Raw genomic sequence first — 19,907 nt, 5'->3', positions numbered from 1 at the left:
ACAGAGCCACTCTAGGGCATCTTAGAGCAAGGTTCTATAGGGCAGGAGCAATTTGTATTTCCTTTTCTTCAATCCGTATCCCATGTAGTGGCAGTGGGCTTTAAGCTTCCCAGCCAGGTGTCTGCTATTGTACACACGCAGGTTAGCACGAGGGCCCTAGTCATCTAAGAGAATGAGGAAGGCAGGGGCGCACTTATTTGACCTGTTCAGGGCTGCCTTGAGTCACCCTGCGACTTACTGTAACAACTTCATGGTGAGTTCCAGCACCTATTTTTCTTGGGGTGGAAAAAAAAGCACTGCTCTCACCCAGCAAGATTGCCTGTATGTCCCAGGATATGAACTGGAGGAATGTGAGACCAATGCCTTGTGGAAGCCAAGCAGATGTGGCTCTGGTCAGTGACTGGATTGGTGACCACCTAGGAACCATGTGTATATTGCCCTGAGTTCCATTTTGGAAGAGAAGTGTGAAATAAAGGTTAAATAAACAGATACATACATAAAATGTTCTATCTATCCCCACCACTCCCTGCAGGACTGGGGGGAGGGACTTTTTTTTTTAAAAAACCTGCATTTATAAGAATGCAAAAATGACAAGTCTCCAAATGGCCCTTAATATCTCTTTTCTTCTCCCCCCTGGCTACTTTCCTGCCACTATTATCCTTCTGTTCAGCTCCATATCGGTCTGCTTCTTCGAGCACTTTTATAAGTTCCTTAAAGAGACAGGCATACTTCTGCAAACATGACATGAAGGCTGGCAACATTAACCCTCCCTGTGGGAATCCCTTGCAGACGACCGCAGCTCCAGGAGACAATTAGTCAGGTTGTGTATCCACAGCAGTGACCACTGGGAGGAACACAGAGAGAAGAAATGCCATGGTACATCTGCAGCAGCCCAACCAGACTCCTTCATCTGCCCCAGCTGCAACAAAACATGTCTCTCCCATATCAGTCTCCACACCCACAGCAGGTGCTGTAACTCTCCAACAGTTTGACTTCACTCCCGAAGGAGCAGTACTCCACTGTCTCCTGACACAGACAGATGCTAACCACAACTTCAGTGCTGCCTGGATTTTAAAGCCTAGATTGATTTCTCTTTTTGCAGTTTAAAAGGTGATCAATGTTCATTCATGGAAAAATGCCACAAGTGACGCCAAGTAGGTGGACCAACTGTATTTCAGATGGTCTTCAGGGGAAGTTACCTAGGCGCCTCAAAATGTTACATTCCCTTCTAATGCTCCATTGACTGAGGGCTGGGGCCATAGCTGAGTGATACAGCATGTACATTGTACACAGAAGCTCCTCCACCTAATCCCTGGCAACTTCCATTTAGAAAGGTGGAGGTACAGATGATGTGAAATACCTGTACCTGGGACCCTGGAGGGCCACTGCCAGTAGATAGTATTTGCTGGATGGGTGTATAGTCTGACTTGGGATAAGACGGCTTCCTCCAATATCCCTTCCTTAACTGACACCACCTGTTTCACTTGCCTGTGTTCTTGGCAAGACCATCCTTTGGTGTTTGCAGCACAAAGACTTATGACATCACAGAAGGCTGCCATGGATATTCTCTGGCAAACAGGTTGAAGCAAGCTAGTTAACCCAGAGCTATGTGAGATCCTTTGGGACTAGGAACCTTTACAGCCCTGATCAGTTAGACGAGGCAAAGCCCATTGAAACAAATGAGTTAGTTGTGCTTAACTTAGTGCAGGAGTGAACTGCTACATGGGAAGGTGCCACATACCAAATCCAGACCATTGGCCCATCTAACTCAGCAACTGTCTATATTGACTGGTAGCAGCTCTGCAGGATTTCAGGCAGGAGTCTCTCCCAGCCCTACCTGGGGATGCTGGAGATTGAATCTGCATGGAAAGCAGATGCTCTTCCACTTTGCTATGGCCACCCTCAAGTTAAAGTATTACCACCAAGGGATGCAACGTACCTTAGGCACCACAAGATATGTGTGGCAGTTTCAGTTGCCTAGCACTTGACATCTTTAAGAAAAGACAACCAAGAGTGCCTGCCTGCCTTCTCCTTTCTCCATAGTCAGGCCATATTTGACTGAAGACCAAGAAGATAACCTGGGGGAACATATGTTCCTTCAGGCAGGGGCAGACCTTGGTAATATGGCACCCGGTGCAAGGCCAAAATTTGATGCCCCCAGAGCCCTTGTGCTGCCTTCCCAAGCCAAGTAAGTGAGCTGCTGGGCTTTGGGGAGTAGGTGCAAGGGCTCTGGCAGGGTCCTAGAGCCCTCCCACCTCCTTCCCAAAACTAGGCAAGTGCTAAGTAGGCTTTGGAAAGGAGGCGGGAAGGCACCCCTTTGGCTCGGCACCCTGTGCAGGAGAACCCGTCATGGTGCCCTAAATCTGCCTCTGCTCCAGATGCTGCTGGATTACAGCTCCTGTCTTCAGTGGCCATTGTCATATTAGATGGGGGTGGAGCTAGAATCCAGCAACAAATGGAAGGCCTCAGATTCCCCGTCTCTGTTCTGTTTCTGTTCAGAGGTTTCTCAGTTTACTCAGAGGTAGGGTGGAGGCTGTGGGACTACAAGATCTAGAGAATTCTAGCAAGGGATGGAAAGTGACTACTATCCCATAGGGATGACTCAGCTTCAGAGGAGAAAACCACAAAGCCACAGTAGGCAAGTACTTTATGATGAACTACTAAAATGTCAGAAAGTAATGAGCAAGCTTTTGGCAGGAGATCTGGCCAGTAAGAAAGAAACCCTCCCAGAGAGACATCCTTCTGAAACTGTAGAGGACCACAAGTTAGATTCCTACTTCCTTTTCTCACCAACCTCTCAGAAGTTAGTGGCAAGATGCAGCTTCTTTAGCATGAGGATTGATTAGTCTTAGATTCTCCCAGGATTGGTCAGCTGGAATGTTCTCTTTTTATAGAAATATTGGAGACCCTGCAGCTCTGTCTAATATTGAGCCTGGCAATCCTATTTTAAGCCGGCAGGGTGGTTAACGTGTGAGAAAGCCAGAGGGACAATAAGGCCTCAGGCCAGGCCTGGAGCAGAGAGGTGGAATTATATGGAAAGAACAAGGCTCAGAGACATAAGATTCCTAAATTCATGTGGCAGATTGCACAGGCTTTTAACAGCTGTATAGTAGGAATCACTGGCTGCTTCACCCAGAATTATAATTGGGGGGGGGACTACATCTGTGAAAGTGATCATTTATTAATTGGTGGTACCATAGTAAGTCCAAATCTCTGGAGAACCTGTTGAAACCAAGCAAGCTGAGCTTTCAGATAGGGCTGCTTTTGGTTTCTCTGACAGAGGCTCTGTGCCTGCAACAACAGCATGGCAAGCAGAAAAGGAACCGATGTTGCTTTTTCTAAAAGATGACACTCTTTAGACGAGAAGCGATGCAAAGGAGATAAGAATTTGTGTGTCTATAGTAACTGTGTGTAGAAGGGCACATTGCAACAGCTGAAGCTATGCAGTGAGATAACCTGTACTTACAAAAAGGATTACAAACTACAGTGGTACTTCTAGTTAAGTACTTAATTCATTCCGGAGGTCCGTTCTTAACCTGAAACTATTCTTAACCTGAAGCACCACTTTAGCTAATGGGGCCTCCTGCTGCTGCCATGCCACTGGAGCACGATTTCTGTTCTCATCCTGAAGCAAAGTTCTTAACCTGAAGCACTATTTCTGGGTTAGCGGAGTCTGTAACCTGAAGCGTATGTAACCTGAAGCGTATGTAACCTGAAGCGTATGTAACCCGAGGTACCACTGTAGTTGAAAAGAGTACAAGTGTCAAAGACACTGGAGCCCTGTCCTCTTTCCCCCTTGGTCATCCTGACATCCTTTGCAAGCATTCAAATAGGACACTCTTTGGATAAAGACCTTTAGAGGATCAGTCAAGGACATGTTTCTGCCTGAGGACAAGTTGGTGTCTCGTCTCCCCAGTGGCAGACCTACATTTCTGGGGGCCTGAAGACTGAACTGTCATAGGGGCCCCTTCGCAACCAGCAACAAGGTCTGGACAACCACTGTTCTCTTCTTCAATGGGTTTGTTTCATGACAGATCAACACACTTTTACAACACCTGTGCTACTGACTCTCAAACTTTGGGATTGTTGAAATATATACAACAAAAAAATTAATAAATTTGATTCAAATCAATGTGACTCCAATTGGATCTACTAGTCCCAATTTTTTAAAGCAATTGCACTGAAGTTGCTTCCCGGGCCCCTCTGGGCCCTAATGTTCAAGCAGCTACTGAAGCTACAATTTCACTGTTAACTAGTCTAAACAAAGCAAGCCCTGTGCAGGCTAAACTTAATGGAAAGTTTACTTTGTTTGTCTTCCCAGGCCAAGCTACACCTGCTGAAATTATCTTAATTCTCTTAGGAGGCAGTTGTCTCACCTCACCTCAAGTGTGGGCCGACCCTAGGCAACTTCCTATGTCCCTAAGGCCAAATTAGAGACATACCAATTTTAAAAGAATACTAATTGTAAAAGAATGGCTTTATAAATAGTAGGTGCAGGGCACCCATTCCAGATTAGGGAAGGCTTTACCCCTTTAAGCCCTACTGTGCTCTTGATCTGAATCAGGCTGCCCAGGACTTGCTATTTCCATTGGAAGAAAAGTTCCCATTGGCAAAGATGGCAGCTTTTCCTCCAACGCAAATAGGAGAGCTGGGAAACTGGCTTTGAACTGGGAGTGCAGCAAGGGAGGGGGAAGGATTAAGCCCCCAATCACTTCAGGATACCAATTCAGATCCATCCCCCACACCTGCCATTTATCTTTTAAAGATCTGTTACTTGCAATTGCTAATTGTGTAAATAGCTTTTTGTCCAGTTTGGTGCTTACACACTAGAAATAAAAGACTTGACCGAAATTCCAACTAATGCAGGAGTGTATGTTTAGGTTTTTGCCCTCTGTGCTTTAAAGGCACCATATAAATGTGGTGAAAGAGAGGACAATGTAAGCAGTTCCCCTCCCAAACCAACCCCAGCATCCCAGACCAAATACAAATCATGCTTCAGGGCATCATATAAATTGCTATTATAAATTCATATGGTGCACCAGGGAGTGCCTCATTGTGTGTGATTAGAGACTGTCTCGAGAGCAGTTTAGACACTCAGCCTGCTGCACGCAAGCACTGCCCCGGGGCTGCTGTTACTGATGCATTGTTACAAAGTGCCATAATAAAGCATGAGCTAAAACAACTTAGTTGAAATGAAGATTAATATGAAACATGTGTTCCCCTCCTTTCAGTCAGATGGAACAGTCCAATAAATAGATGCTCCTCAAGGCTGAGAACACTGGGCTCCAATAACAATCTGATTGGCTGATGGCTGCCATTGCTGAGGGCTAGTGATATGTTTCCATAGAGTCTACAAAGCATTCGTGGACAACGTCACTGCAGCATCTGTAAAGCAGTCAGTGTGGGCTTGCCAAATGGTGGAACAGTCAGAAGAGCTGAAACCATCAAAGAAAAATGTTTGAACAGCACTTAAATTAAAAAACAAACAAACAACCAGATATAGTTTGGTCCTATAGTTGCCTTACTATCCTTAATTCCAATGGCATCAGAGGAAAAAGCAACTGGCCACTCATTCATGTTTTCTTAAATGGAGATCTGTCTCCTCAGGTTTTGTCCATGTTCTACATGGTCATGCGGAGCTCCTTCCTGCCGTGCTGCAGAATCCGTTTTAAATCCCTAAACAATCTGGCTTTCCTCTTGAGCTATTCCACAGTCAACTGCTGAATTTGATGGGTTTTAGAGATGGGGGGATACATTTGTTCAGTGTGCATTTTAATGCAAACCTACCAAGTTCACACTTCCTGACCCAATATGCAAATCGGAACACCGCCTTCCTTTGAAATTCACACTTCTCTGAATTTTGCAGTGCACTTCTTCAGTCAGACCATACATATGACAACTTATATATCTGGGGAAAGTGTATGTAAAGTTTTGCACATTGATGAAAATAACATATAGGGATGCATTTTATTAGAGGGAAATTACTGGCAAAAATGCATACAAAAAATGAGCAATGTAAACGAAAAAGCACAGGGTGGCCTTCAACTAAGTTTTACTCAGCGTAGACCCACTGAAATTAATCTCATGAACCTAATCATGTCCATTGATTTCAATGGGTCTATTTTGAGGAAAGCTTAGTTGCATACCACCCACATGAATTTTCATGTTTTAAAAAATGAAGTGTGCAGAAATTGGAGGAGAGGAAAAACTTAAGACTGGAAAAATGAGAAACCGAGAGAAACTGACACTGACAAATGCATCCATCCATAAAGGATAGTTTTCTGAATAATCAGCCCAGTTTAAATTTCCTTTGCTATGTTTTCCATCTGCCAACTGGGTGGATGAAGTTAGCATCCGGATATCTTCATTGTTAAACAAAACACTTTATTAAATTTGCATAAAATCCACAGACATGGAATATTATGGGTGATAGTCAACTAAGTCCTACTCAGACTCACTGAAATTAATGAACCTAAATTTGCCCATGTCCATTTATTTCAGGGGGTCTAAGTAAGACTAGCAATAAATATCACCCTAAATCAGCTTGCAATGGCCTTTATGGCAGATTTAAGCCACTTATGCTACTTGCACTGGTATGCTTTCAAACTGCTAGGTTGGCAGAAGCTGGGACAGAGCAATGGGAGCTCACCCTATTGTGCGGATTCAAACTGCCAGCCTTCCAATCGGCAAACCCAAGAGGCTCAGTGGTTGAGACCACAGTGACACCCATGTCCTCCCCCTGGGGAAAACCACTCTTTAACACTCAATTGGAGCAAGCAGCAATTTGGGTTTCTCCCAGATGGCCATTTGTTATGATCTATCACTAAAGAGATCGCCGAAGAATTGATGCTTTTGAATTATGGTGCTGGAGGAGACTCTTGAGAGTCCCATGGACTGCAAGAAGATCAAACATATCCATTCTTAAGGAAATCAGCCCTGAGTGCTCACTGGAAGGACAGATCGTGAAGCTGAGGCTCCAGTACTTTGGCCACCTCATGAGAAGAGAAGACTCCCTGGAGAAGACCCTGATGTTGGGAAAGATGGAGGGCACACGGAGAAGGGGGTGACAGTGGACGAGATGGTTGGATAGTGTTTTCGAGGTTACCAGCATGAGTTTGACCAACTGCGGGAGGCAGTGGAGGACAGAGGTGCCTGGCGTTCTCTGGTCCATGGGGTCACGAAGAGTCGGACACGACTAAACGACTAAACAACAACAACAACAACATCACTAAAGAATGGGTTTTCCTTTGGAAAGGAGCAGGGCAAAGGGAAAACCACTCAGACTCAGGCCTAGAAAATGTGCAATAAGAGGAAAGCCTCTCGGACCAGTGCTTTCTAGGCAGGGCACAAGTGGAAGTGTGGATGAACCCTAGTAAAATGAATCTCTTAGTCATTAATGAATCTTCCACATGGGCATCTCCTAATCAGATACTTTGTCTGCACGAGTATAAAAGTTTGAATTTTAATGTAATATCCTAGAGCCCCTCAACTTTCTGGTTAACATTTGCAGCCTTCAGCAACTTATATAACAGTGTGGGACTGTGGTGTTTTTTTTTTAAAAAGTGTGTTTCTGTGTGATTCCACTGACTCAGTTCTGCAGCTGTTAATGCCAGAAGGTTTGTTCTTTTTCTTTACGTGCAATTGTCTTTACTAGCCCTCAGTAAAATCTGCTCTGTAGGTAGAGTAGGAAGGGATCCCATATGACTAATGCTTGCTTGTAGCATAGTTCCTACCATACCCCACAAAGAGCTGAGAAACTCACACTTGGTTAGTAGAGGATGCCACACTTGAAAAGGCCTGAGTGGTATTTTTATAATCCCCTTAAGCAAAAGGTCCACAAAATACATTTGGGTTGCATGTTTGGATGCGGAATAAGGTCTTGAAGGACAGGGTGGGAAATGGGGGAACATTCACACAAGATGTAATACTGATGCTCACCTAGCTCTGTTCTACTGCTTTGCCTCCACCCATTGTTCCTTCCTTCCAGTGATTTGCATCTCACCTTTCTGCACACAATATAGCCAAGGTATCTTACAATATGCACAGTCCAAGCACCGTAAAAACAACATAAAATAATAAATTACAGCAGATTCAGACAATATTTAGTATGGCAGCATTTCTAAGGCGTTTGCTTGGACAACACACTGTCTGTCAAGAAGAGGAAGGCAGGGCTAGGTGTACCTCTTTGGGGAAACTATTCCATTGTTTGGGCATCATAGCAGAAAGGGCTCTGTCTCTTGTGCATACCTGCTGAGAAAGGCACAGAAATGGCAGGACAGAGTTGTCAGGCAGTTTCATATAAGAAAAAATTGTCCTTAACATACGCAGAACCCAGTCTGTTTTGTGCAGGGTTGGAGAACACATGGCCTGCCAGACATTTTTGATTACAACTCCCATAAACCCCAGCCATCATGGCCAATAGCTAGGGGTTATGGGAGTCGTAGTCCAGTGACACTGGGTGTCCAGTGACACCCAGGCTCCCCAATCCTGAATTAGGGTTTTTAGGGAAAATGTATCACGTAACAACTCTCAGCACCCTTAATAAACTACAGCTCCCAGAACTATTTTGGGGGAAGCCACAGCTGCTTAAAGTGGTATCATAGTGCTTTAAAGGTGTGGTGTCAATGTGGCCATAGAATGGAATTCTTGTCTGGTGTCAATAAATGCTGGTGCTGATAACTTTAAGTTGGCCTGACTGCTTAGGTCAGTGGCTTAGTGGAAGCCCTGCTTTGTGTCTCACCATCTGAAGTACTTTGGGTAGCTATGTAATTCCTTGCCACAGGAAGCCTAGTTAATGTTTTAGAGTAGGGGTAGGGAACCCGAAGTGTTCTTGCCTGGCTAGAATGTGTCATTGAGCTCTGTTAATGCCTCTTACTTGTCTGGATGAGGAGAGAGGGATATGTACGTGTGGATAGAAACTACACTACTACACAAAGGTAAATTTACATTCATTACTCTCACTATTGCCTGTGGTGTGTGGCCCTTGGAAGGCTTTCCAGAAGGGAATTCAGCCCTTGAATGTAAAATGGTTTGCCACCCCTGCTTTAGAGGACAGATGCTGCTACTCAGGCATGCATTAGTCTGGATAATTTTATATTAAATTGTTTACATTTTGCCTGTTGCTGATAATTTGGTATTAATGCTACTGTTTCAGATTTCTTTTTTTAAATTTTATGGTATATTTTAAGGTGGTTGTTAGTTGCCTGGAGAGAGCCCTTTTGGGAATGGAAAGATGGGATATAAATGCTTTTAATAAGCAAACAAATTGGGTTTTATTATCTTCAAGATGATGACCACTTGCCAGCTGAAAGCCCTAGAAGTGTTCATAAACTGGGGTAATTACTTTAATCATTAACAAGAAATCAACCTTTGAAAAAACACTGCTCCAACCTTATTTAAAGCCAGTTACAGTAATGACTTTCCTTTGTACATAAGAAGAGCCCTCCTAGGGTGGACTAAAGGTCCATTTAATCCAGCACCCTGTTTCTGATACTGGCCAGTCAGATTCATCTAGAAAGTTCACAAGCTGGACATGAAGACAACCACCTTCTTCTCCTGTTGCAAGCTGTATTGATGGCTATACCTCCCCCAAACCTGGAGGCGCTATATTATGGCTAGTAGTCATTGATGGCCTTAGGTTGCAATCCTACATTCAGTGCTCCATCAAGTGAAGGGTGTTAGGATGAGGCAGAGAACTTCTGGAGTTCAAACCCACCCCACCTGTAGAATTGTCTCTGTATGCTACACAAAGGCTCTGCCAGCTAGGCCACCCTCCAAATCCCTGAAAATAGGGAAGCATTGTGAGTGGGCATGGATGGCACAGGGGAGGAGCACATCGACATCGAATCCTACCTGCTCTGCATTCCATGAGGTCACCCAAAACATGCCACGAGCCTGCCCTTGTGTAAGTAATTTCCCTCTAATTAATTCCAGTGGGAAGGAATGAAGTAGGAACATAATCACAACCCCTAACGTGCTTTTTGTGTCCTCCCAAAAAACAATTGGGTAAGGGCTGTACTTAAGTGATAGAGCATCTACTTTGCTTTGAAAAGGTCCCAGGTTCAATATCCATAAGCCAGGGAAGGAGTCCCTGTCTGAAATACTAGAGAGCTGCTACGAGATGACAATGAGTTAGGTGGACCAATATTCTCACTCAGTACACTGCAGCTTCCTATGTTCCAATGGTTTGGGTGCTACAGAACTATTGTTGGTGGACCGGGATGAAGCCCAGGGCCTTCAGATTCCCAACCAGCAGATTGCTTGGTTATCCTCTCTGCATCTATTGAAGTCCATTTTTAAGCTTGTGACCACCATCACATCTTGTGGCTTCAAATTCCATAAACTTTTCACTGAGACTGGACACAAGTAGGCACTGAAAAGCAGCCAGAGAGACAGTCTCAAGGAAATGTATCTGCTGCTACAAATAAATGACAGTTACATGATGTAGGCATCTCTGTTTTTAGGAGGCAAGCAAGCAGGGAAAGGGACTAATTAATAGCAAGGAACAGATGCCCCAGCAATGCTGGCATTGCTGACACTTTTCTGTTTCTGGAAATGAAACCCCAAATCATTTGTCACAGAAATAAACAAAATGACATCAAATATTTAAACAGAAAGAGGAAGACTGAAGAGGAGATAAACCACACAGTAAACAAGGAGAGAGAAAAACCACCCTCTACTTAGCACATCTGTTTTCCCTTCCACACATTGAGTTGACACACTGCAACAGCACAGCTCATCGGATGGCAGGATTTACAAGCTCGCTGCCACTTCTTAAAGGGGTTGAGATTCTGCAATGAACATTAATGGATAAAAGCTGGGCAGCCTGCCTTAGGCAAGGCAGCAGAGACAAAGTCCATGTTGAAGGGTAGCTTTTGTGAAGAACAGTGAATGTTAAAGAGTTTGTTTCACAGCATAAATCCATCAAAGCTTTCGTTGTTCTGCCATTTTGCCCCGAGGATGCATTTATGTGGCTTTCACATCCTTTCCAGGCCCATGACACTTTTTAATGTGCATAACACACACACCCCGTGGGCACAATCCACCAGGGACTCCTCTGTGCAAATTTCATTGAAATAAATAGGAGCTGCCCAATGTCACCGTACAATGTTTTTGGAAGGGGACTTGTGCAGAACAACTTCCCAGTGGATTGTGGCCTGCTTGACTTTACAACAAAATAGTAATGCAGGTGACTTTTACTCTCATTTTCCAGATGGGGAACTAAGGTTTTAGAGATAGTGAATTGTGCAAGGCTGTGCACCTTTTCCATAGTAAGTTAAAAGTCTATTGCATCTGATTAAACAGTGCCACTGTCTCTGAGTGCTGTCCTTTCCTATCCTGTTCACTGCAAGAAACAATTCTATTTCTCCCTTGGGAATTTATCCTGATACTGAAGGAGATAGAAAATATAGCCCAGAGAGTTAGGTATTCTGAAACTGGCTTAATTTAAAGATACCATTTGGAATAAAGAGGCTGTCGATAAATTCTAATTAATAATAATCTGTTCTCAGGAACTTCTAGGATTAAGTAAACAAGGCTGTGAGTGCATGTCTAAACAGGTTTTTCTTAGTGCTGAATTGATATATCCTAATCACAATATTACCAGCAAAGGAAAGGGATAAATTATCATTAGGGCTGTGATGTTTAATCAATTGATCAAATGGCTTTGCCATCCTGATGCTCTCCAGATGTCTTGGACTACAACTCCTATCATCCCCAGCCAGCACAGACATCCTGGTTGGAGCTAATGGGAGTTGCAGTCCAAAACATCTGGTCTAAATGATTACTTTTGCTTGTTCGAAATGATTACAAATCTCTCCAAATTAATTGGATATCTTCTTAGAAGAAGCCTTTTCCATTTCTCCCACTCTCATCTTGGTATCTTCCATTTTCCTCTCTCTTCCGCCCACTCCTCAGTTGCTTGACAGAACTGGGAGTATGACTTAGTTGCAGGCATGGAGGCTTAGAGCTTTTGTGTGTGCGAGTGCCATTGCTGGTCCTTGTCTTGCTTTTACAGGAGTCAGCCTGGAAAGGAGAAAGGATGGTGATTATTCTGTCTGACCACCAAGGGAAGACAACACTCTGAGCACTTGCATACTTGCAGTTCTGCAGATTACCCTGTAGTCCCATTGAAATTATTTGGGCTTACTTCTGAGTAGATTGATTCAGAAAGCATTTTATTTACAAGTCATGGGACTTATGCACATGCAGATTTGTACACGTTTAATCTGTTGATCAATTTGATTAATGTGTTTAACCAACTATTTAATTGTGTGACAGTCTTACCGCTTATGCAGTGCTCTCTTAGAAAACATAAGCATAACAGATAAATGGATCAGTCAGTGCATAAAGGAGCCAGGGTCAATTATCAATCAGGTCAATGACCTGATGAAACATAAATCACCAAGGATCCCCCAGGGAAGGGTGCAACAACAGAGAATACCCTTTCATGTGTTCCCAACTCCGAAACATCAGATGACAGCAGTGCATATATTAGGGTCTCCTAGCTCATTGCGTGGACCAGCAGGCTAATGTAGGAGGTGATGGTCCTTTAAGTATCCTGGCTATAAGCTGTTTAGGGATTTAAAAATAATGAAAAGCACTTTGAATTGAGCTGGGAAAGAGACTGGAAGGCAATGAAGCTATGGGGAAAGACAGCTTAGTGGCACAGCACACACTTTGCATGCAAAACATGCCCAGTTCAGTCCATGATATATGCAGTTTAAAAGGATCAGGGAGCAGAAATGAGAAAGACCTCTGCCTGAAACCTGGTAGAGCCACTGCCAGTCAGAGTAGATGCCAAGCTAGATGAACAAATAATCTGACCCTGTATATAGCAGCTTCCTATGCAACCTAGAACTACAAGATTGCAAAGCTGCACATTAAAGTCTGCTATAAAGAGTTACTGATAAAACTGTGCATTTATTGCTGACATTACACAAAAGCCACAGTATTACACACTACATGACCCTATGTCCCAATGATTGCCAACTACTGGTAAAAAGAAAAAGCCTATTTTCTTATCTCCCACCCTATTTCTGTTTCTGTTTATAGCTGACCCTTTTTTGTGACTCCAGAAGAATTGCTTTGTCACTCTGAGGATGCAATCCTGTATACATTTGCCTGTGAGCAAGTGTCCCACTGAACTCAATGGGACATACTTCTCAATAGATATACAGAGTGTTGCCCTTTAAATTTCGCTTTCCCTGAATTTCGAGTCTGCCTTTCCAGATCTGCAAAAGGGGAATTGGGGTATATTTACTTGTTTGGGATGGAGGAAAGGGAGGGTACATTGGCTGAAAATATGTATAAAGTGCATGAATATTTATAAAGATCTCCGAGACCCTTGGATGAAAAGTGCTGTCTAAGTGCAGATTATTAAACCTGTCATTTTGTTGAGTGCTCTTGCAAAGAATTCTTTCCATTTCTCCCCCCCCCCGCCCAAATCATTGAAAACAGGTGGGCGTGTGGCAAGCACTCGGCACACAAAGAGTTTAGAAAAGCTCCAAGAGGCTTAAAATAACTGTTGTATTATGGTGCTTCAGCATGTAAGACTGAAAATTAAGCTTTGTGCAAACTCCATTATACCAAAATGTGAGTGCTACTGTCCATGGTGCTGAATTTTAAACTTTTCCCTCCTCCCTCGCCTCTATTTCCCTCTTCACAGCAGTTTCTTGTTTCATTCTCCATGGGCTGACCTTAATGGCCAGACATTTATCAGTGTTCTTTCTTTTACTAAACAACATTTACTCCACATTATATGCTGGCTCGGCTGCATCACAGAGATATTGCAAATGGCTCTTCAGTATGTTGTTGCATTAGTTCGCTATAGGAACCTAAGCCCCAAGTATAGATTTCTATCTCAGATCCAGGTTACCTGCCCATCCTGACTTAGTTCAGAAGAAAGCAGATCAAGGCATAATTGATCTGTGACCTCTTTAAGACTTCACTATGTGTGTATTTTTAATATTAGCTAAATCATGGTACAGTGATACATCTGTGGACAAAAGTAAACCCAAGCAGCAGGCTTCCTGTGTGTTTATACAAACAACATTTGTATAACATTTTCCCTCTTGGTTCCCCCTTGGTTACCAACAGGTAATTGCTGTACTTTGGGGCTGCAAACATCCTATGAATCAGTCATCACAATCCCACAGTTATTTCCATTTACTGGGTTCCAGTGCACACAAGAAATGTTTACGTCTGCAAGGGCTTCCTCGTTTGTAGCCACATAATGGAGAGACTGGAGCTTCTCCCTTCATGAAAGTAAATTGGCAAGTCCTTATGCTGAAGTTCCATAGGTGCATAGGGCATGACTTATATTAAGCCAGACCACTGATCCATCTAGCTCACCTGCAATATTCCTTCCTTAGCTTAACTATTGTCAGCTTACTGACATCACCTGTTTCAGTTGACTGTGTACTTGGCAAGGCCCTCCTTTGGTGTTTCCAGCACAAAGACTTATGACATCACACAGGTTGCCATGGATATTCTCTTCAAACAGGTTAAAGCAAGCTAGCTAGTCCAGTGCTGAGATCACTTGCGATCAGGAACCTTTACAGCCCTAGGCAGTTAGACATGCCAAAGCTCATTGAAAACAGTGAGTTTAACTTTGCATAGGAGTGAACTGTTTCATATGAAGCTGCCATATACCAAGTTCAGACCATTGGTCCATCTAGTTCAGTACTGTCTACACTGGCTGGCAGCAGCTCTGCAGGGTTTCAGGCAGGGGTCTCCCCCAGACCTATGTAAAGATGCTGGAGATTGAACCTGAGATCTTCTGCATGCAAAGCAGATGCTTTATTGCTGGATGTTGAACTGACATGTGCTCACTGGACAGACCAACTACAGGTAATTCATCAGAAATTAGAAGGAATCTGGAGGATAATTGCAACCTACCTCTAATATTATATGGAGGATGAAAATGGCTGGTCTATAGTAAAGCTTATATGCAAAAGGAAATGCCAATATAGCATTATAGGTGAGGTTGTGGAAGCTGTCAAGATAGTTATAGAGCTATAAAATATTGTTGCATATACATTTCATGGAACTTCATTTTTAATAATAAAGTAAAGGGAAATAAGTGACTTTTAAAATGTTGGCATGGAGGACCACAATAGAATATCTCTCCTTTCTTCTTAATCCTAAATAAAAGCATAACCCAAGCAGACATAGTATGAACAGGCTGCATCTTCCATGTCAAGAGATGTGATAGAGGTGGCAGAAAGTGTCGTATTTCTTTCCTCACCCTAAAGGACAGTTCAAGAACCAGGATTTTGGGGTTCCTCAGATAGGTTAGCCTAATGGACCCCCTGTGGAAAAGGTGGGGTGTGAAAACTGAGAGGTCTCCTGATATCCTTCTGACTTGCTTAGAGAATCTGTGGAAAGTAAGGCTTGAAGGACTATCAGAGGGGTGAGTCCTTTTTCAGTATTAAAACCCTGGCAAATTCCCGGTTATTCCACCCTTAGGACCTACTAAAAGAATCAGTAAAAACATCGGAGAGCAGGAGATACTTCATAAAGTACGCAAGTGGTAAACCGAGACGGTAAAGAAGGTTCTGCTTGATGACAATTCCATTCTAAAGCTATAAGAGCAAGAAAGACAACTCAGAAGTTATAAATTTGAGTTATATGAGCTGAAATCTGCCTACCAGCCATGTGGCTTGTGCTGGATAAACCCCTGGTTTTGCAGTTCCAGCCAGGTAGCAAAAATGGATGGTTTATCAGTCCCACTGACAAGACAACATACATGGCTGGTATATGGCTATGAGAGCCAGTAGGGCTGTTGAGAACTTTCTGCTAAGCACATAAAGAAACGTGTAACAGTCATCCACCCACACACACACACAAATTTGTGTGTTTTACTGTGTACATGTGTGCTCAGAAGATGGCACTTCCCAGTGAACAGAGACCATATTTACAGGCAGAAAAGCCATACATTTTTGCAATGTGTATGTTTTTGCAATTGCCACTCTGGACCCCTTATATATAGTAGTCATTGCTGTACCTACTTTCCATTTAGAAAATGTGTGACTTTGAAGCTTTCCTAAGTTGCCACAGCATTTGAAGGGCTCTTATACTTCAGAAAAGGTCTAATCCTCTAGAATTGAAGATTACCTATATCCATGCAGTCACATTTGTGTTAATATTTCTGAAGTTACGCAGTTGAGAGCCACAGAAAAGGTGATGAACAAAATATCAACTGGGTTTTGGCCTTAATTGGATTTTAGAAACCCAGTGAATAAAATTGATAAATATTTCTCACTGCTGATGTTCTAGTTAATCACCATCCTAGGTAATTCCCTTTTCTTTCCTCAAATTGTATTGCGGACAATTTCATTATGCTACAATACAGTTCATATGTTGCAGAATCTGGCACATCTCATGACATACCTTTATAAAAGCTCAATCACTCTCCATGTGATAGAACTGTTAGTATATCAGTCCTCCGTTGCTGGGTGTGTGATTGTTACATCACTTGCCTGTGTTTATTTTCTAGGCTTGGAAAAGCCTGAGAACGGAAGTTAGCCCTGTCTCTTGTGCTTTCTGTGTTTGTGTACTTTTTACTTTCTGTTCTCTCTCAGAGCTGAAGTGAGAGAACACCCTGACTGTTTGTCCTGTAAATATTGCTAAATAAAAGCTTACAATGAGGACACAATTCTCCACTTCGTTTCTGCTGATCTCCGCTGAGTGAGTGTGCATGTAGACATTTGCTGCGTGTCACTGGAGCATGCCAGGACTGATGATTTATGGACATCCTGGAACTGTGCAACACCAGGAGGACGCCCAGAGAGGTTCGTCTCATCCCGGGGGCTGCCTGGGCCCCAGGGTGTATCCTGACATTAACTACAATTGTGTAACCTAAACCTGGCCTGCCTCTTTGTGTTATTTCAACGCTTCTACTTGACAGGCTGGTATATAACTTCTTTCTTCCTCACAATAATCCTGATATAGGTGTCTTTATTCTCATTTTATGGATGAAGAACTGGAACCTCAAGGATCCACATATGAACCAACACAGACCCTGCAATCATCATCTGAGACCCTTCATCAGGTGCCTCCTCCTTGAGAGGTCCAGAGGGTGGCAACATGAGAACTTGCCTTTTCTGTGGTGGCTCCCAATTCGAGGAATGCATTCCCCAGGGAGGCTTGCCTGGCACCTTCATTACATCTATTTAGGCACCAAGTGAAAACATTCCTCTCCTCCCAGGCATTCATCTAATCACCATGAAGTGAACCTCTGCAGCATAGCAGCACAATTTGGAGAGCCTCATCCAGCCAGGCTGGTCATTAAGGAAGGTAACATTTAGCATCTAAGCTCTTCTGGGCATGATTTTTGAAGGTGAGATTTAGCATCAGAATGACTATATAAACATGAAGAAGAGATTTGAAACTAAAATCCCCATGTGCTAGTAACATGCCAATTAATTGTTTCTCACAGACACCTTTTATTTGTCCCTGTATAGTATATTTACTTTGGCTTTCTACTTTACAACTCTTTTTCTCCGAGTGGGGAAACATATTTTATTTACTCCATTATTGCTCCACAGAGATCAGGATGAAAATGGAAGCAACTGCTCTTTCTCATTGGCGCCTTTCCTTTCAGGGAACACATTTGATTGGTGGTGCAAATTGGTGCTTTTGCTCTAGAAGCATAGTTGAGAGACAATGAACAAAGCAGCAGAGATGCAGAGGGAGAATGCATAATCCACTTTCATCATAGGCCAGAAGCACCAGTAAAATGATGTGAGAACAGTGGAGACTTTTTACAGTTAGATTGTTGCAAAGCATTGTAGGTGGGGACTATCTTTAAAAATGGTCCAGAAAATTCATTTGGCATAGAATGTGGCTTCAAGAGTACTAACTGGAACTAGACACTCCAGTAATATTATGCCAGCATTTTTTTCATCTTCATTGGCTCCTGCAATGTTTCTAGTCCTATTCAAGAGGCTGATTCTGACCTTTAAATATTTTTTTACAACTTGGGAACATGGTGAATCTACTTGAACCCTGAGATAACCAACAGAAGATTCTCACAAGCTGAGATAAAATGGGTGGCCACAAGACAAAAGGCTTTTTTTAGAAGTGACCCCCATTTATGGAATGCTTCCTCCAGACTGTTTTGCCTGGCACCCCCTTTTCATGTCTTTTCAGTACCTGAGAAGAGTTTCTTCAGTTTCACTGATCTTTTAAGCCCCACTTTTAAAATCTCTGGCATTATCAGGGGGGAGAGACGAGTCCCACCATGTACAAGAAAACTATCTTACTTTTTATAAAGTTTGGGTATTCGTGCTTTCTAATTTTTTTTTTTTTATAATATTTTTATTTTTTCCATATAAACACAACACAACAAACATAAACATACAAAGACAAAAACAGAACAAAAAACATGTATCATTTCATATCCTAATTTCATATACCTTTCTTCCCCGACTTCCTCATGCCTCCCCTTTCTGTATTCCAAATTCTTATCAATTGTTCAGCAAATCTTCCCTTATTTTAATTTAGATTTAGACTATTCTTCCTTATTCTCCTTGTCTTAACCATTGCTAATAGTAACCATTTACTTTCCAGTCCAACATCATTCTAACTTTCATTAACTTTGTAATATTTCTTTAAATAGTCCTTGAATTTTTTCCATTCTTCTTGCGCTGCTTCTCTTCCCTGGTTTCGGATTCTGCTCGTCATTTCTGCCAAGCCCGTGCTTTCTAATTTTTATATTTTGGGTTCCATGGAACTCCCTGTCACAATAATTCAGTTCCTCAAGGTGACCCTTTTCCACAGTTGCTCGTTCCTTTTAAAATCCTCCTCATAGCTTGGTGCAATAGGCTTAAGCATGAGATGGACACAAGCACTGGATATAGTATGACCTGTTGAGAATATTGTTTATTAAACGGTTTTGTGTATTTAAGGCAATACTGATATTTAAACTGGTGTCTTGCATGCACTTTGTGGCAGTTTCTACAGACTGAGAGACAACGTTGCTGACACCAGCCTCTAAACAGCTTTTTGTTGTTGTTTAGCCATTTAGTCGTGTCCGACTCTTCGTGACCCCGTGGACCAGAGCACGCCAGGCACTCCTGTCTTCCACTGCCTCCCGCAGTTAAACAGCTTTTACCTCAAGCCAAATTCTCTAAACCACAGCTGAATTAACTCACAACCCATTGCAACTACTAAGGACAGTCTGCTTATGATCCCATAGCTTTGTCACCTGGACTTCCGGCTGCTTGTACAGTTTGGCTGATTTAAAAAATCTGGTTGTGGTAAGACATTAGGCTTCTCCTAGCCTAACTCAGCCACCTGCTTCCTTTTTCTGATCTTTACCAGCAAAGTATTGTTTACACACTGGGAATGAACAGCTTAATATTCGGGCCTCATCTTTCCACTTTCACCTCATCTTTCTCTGGCCTCTGCCTCACACCTCCCTCGTCAACTGACTTCCCCAACTTTGTTTTCCAACTGACAGCTATCTCCCAACTGACAGTTAACTGCCTGTTCTTCACTGGCTTGAATATACAGCTAATCGGAGTCTCTCTCTCTCCCCCCCCCCCCGACCAATCAAAATTTACTGATCCCGACCCTATCAATATTAAAAGTGATTGCCTCTTTCTCCCCTTTCAGAACCTGTCACCAAGAAGCCACCACTAAGCAGTCTTGCAACATATGAACAGCACAAGGCCTTGGACTTTGATGGTTGTGCTCTGACATTGCCATAGAAATCTGCTTCAAAGCACAAAACATCAACAGACAGCCATATATACAGCAATTCTCCACACTGTGTTTTCACATGGTTATTTAGTTCTGTGGAACTTCCTACGCCTTAGGTTAATTGCTGTTCACCATGATTTTTAGATATCTCTTTTCTGATTTAAAATGATTGTTTTAAAAATTACTGCTGCCGTATAGAA

At 42.8% G+C, this 19,907-nt stretch overlaps 2 long non-coding RNA genes across 6 annotated transcripts; one reads left to right on the top strand and one right to left on the bottom strand.

The window, feature by feature from the left end:
- Window positions 1-842: 842 nt before the first annotated feature.
- LOC310766390 lies at window positions 843-5,498 on the top strand. The gene is made up of 2 exons (XR_014550126.1): window positions 843-2,188; window positions 5,236-5,498. It is a non-coding gene; the product is annotated as an uncharacterized lncRNA (long non-coding RNA).
- LOC310766266 lies at window positions 4,859-19,624 on the bottom strand. Of its 5 annotated transcripts, XR_014549980.1 has the most exons (6): window positions 19,158-19,624; window positions 11,787-12,024; window positions 10,673-10,790; window positions 8,182-8,247; window positions 7,939-8,006; window positions 4,859-5,435 (listed from the first exon to the last, which is right to left on the bottom strand). It is a non-coding gene; the product is annotated as an uncharacterized lncRNA (long non-coding RNA). The 5 variants fall into 5 exon arrangements; XR_014549979.1 differs by lacking the exon at window positions 7,939-8,006 and having other exon boundaries at window positions 8,182-8,250; XR_014549981.1 differs by lacking the exon at window positions 7,939-8,006.
- Window positions 19,625-19,907: the final 283 nt, after the last annotated feature.

Source organism: Podarcis filfolensis (genome assembly GCF_964270895.1).
Source record: "Podarcis filfolensis genome assembly, chromosome: 1".
NCBI classification, from domain to species: domain Eukaryota; kingdom Metazoa; phylum Chordata; class Lepidosauria; order Squamata; family Lacertidae; genus Podarcis; species Podarcis filfolensis.
This window is presented reverse-complemented; position numbering and strand designations above follow the sequence as displayed.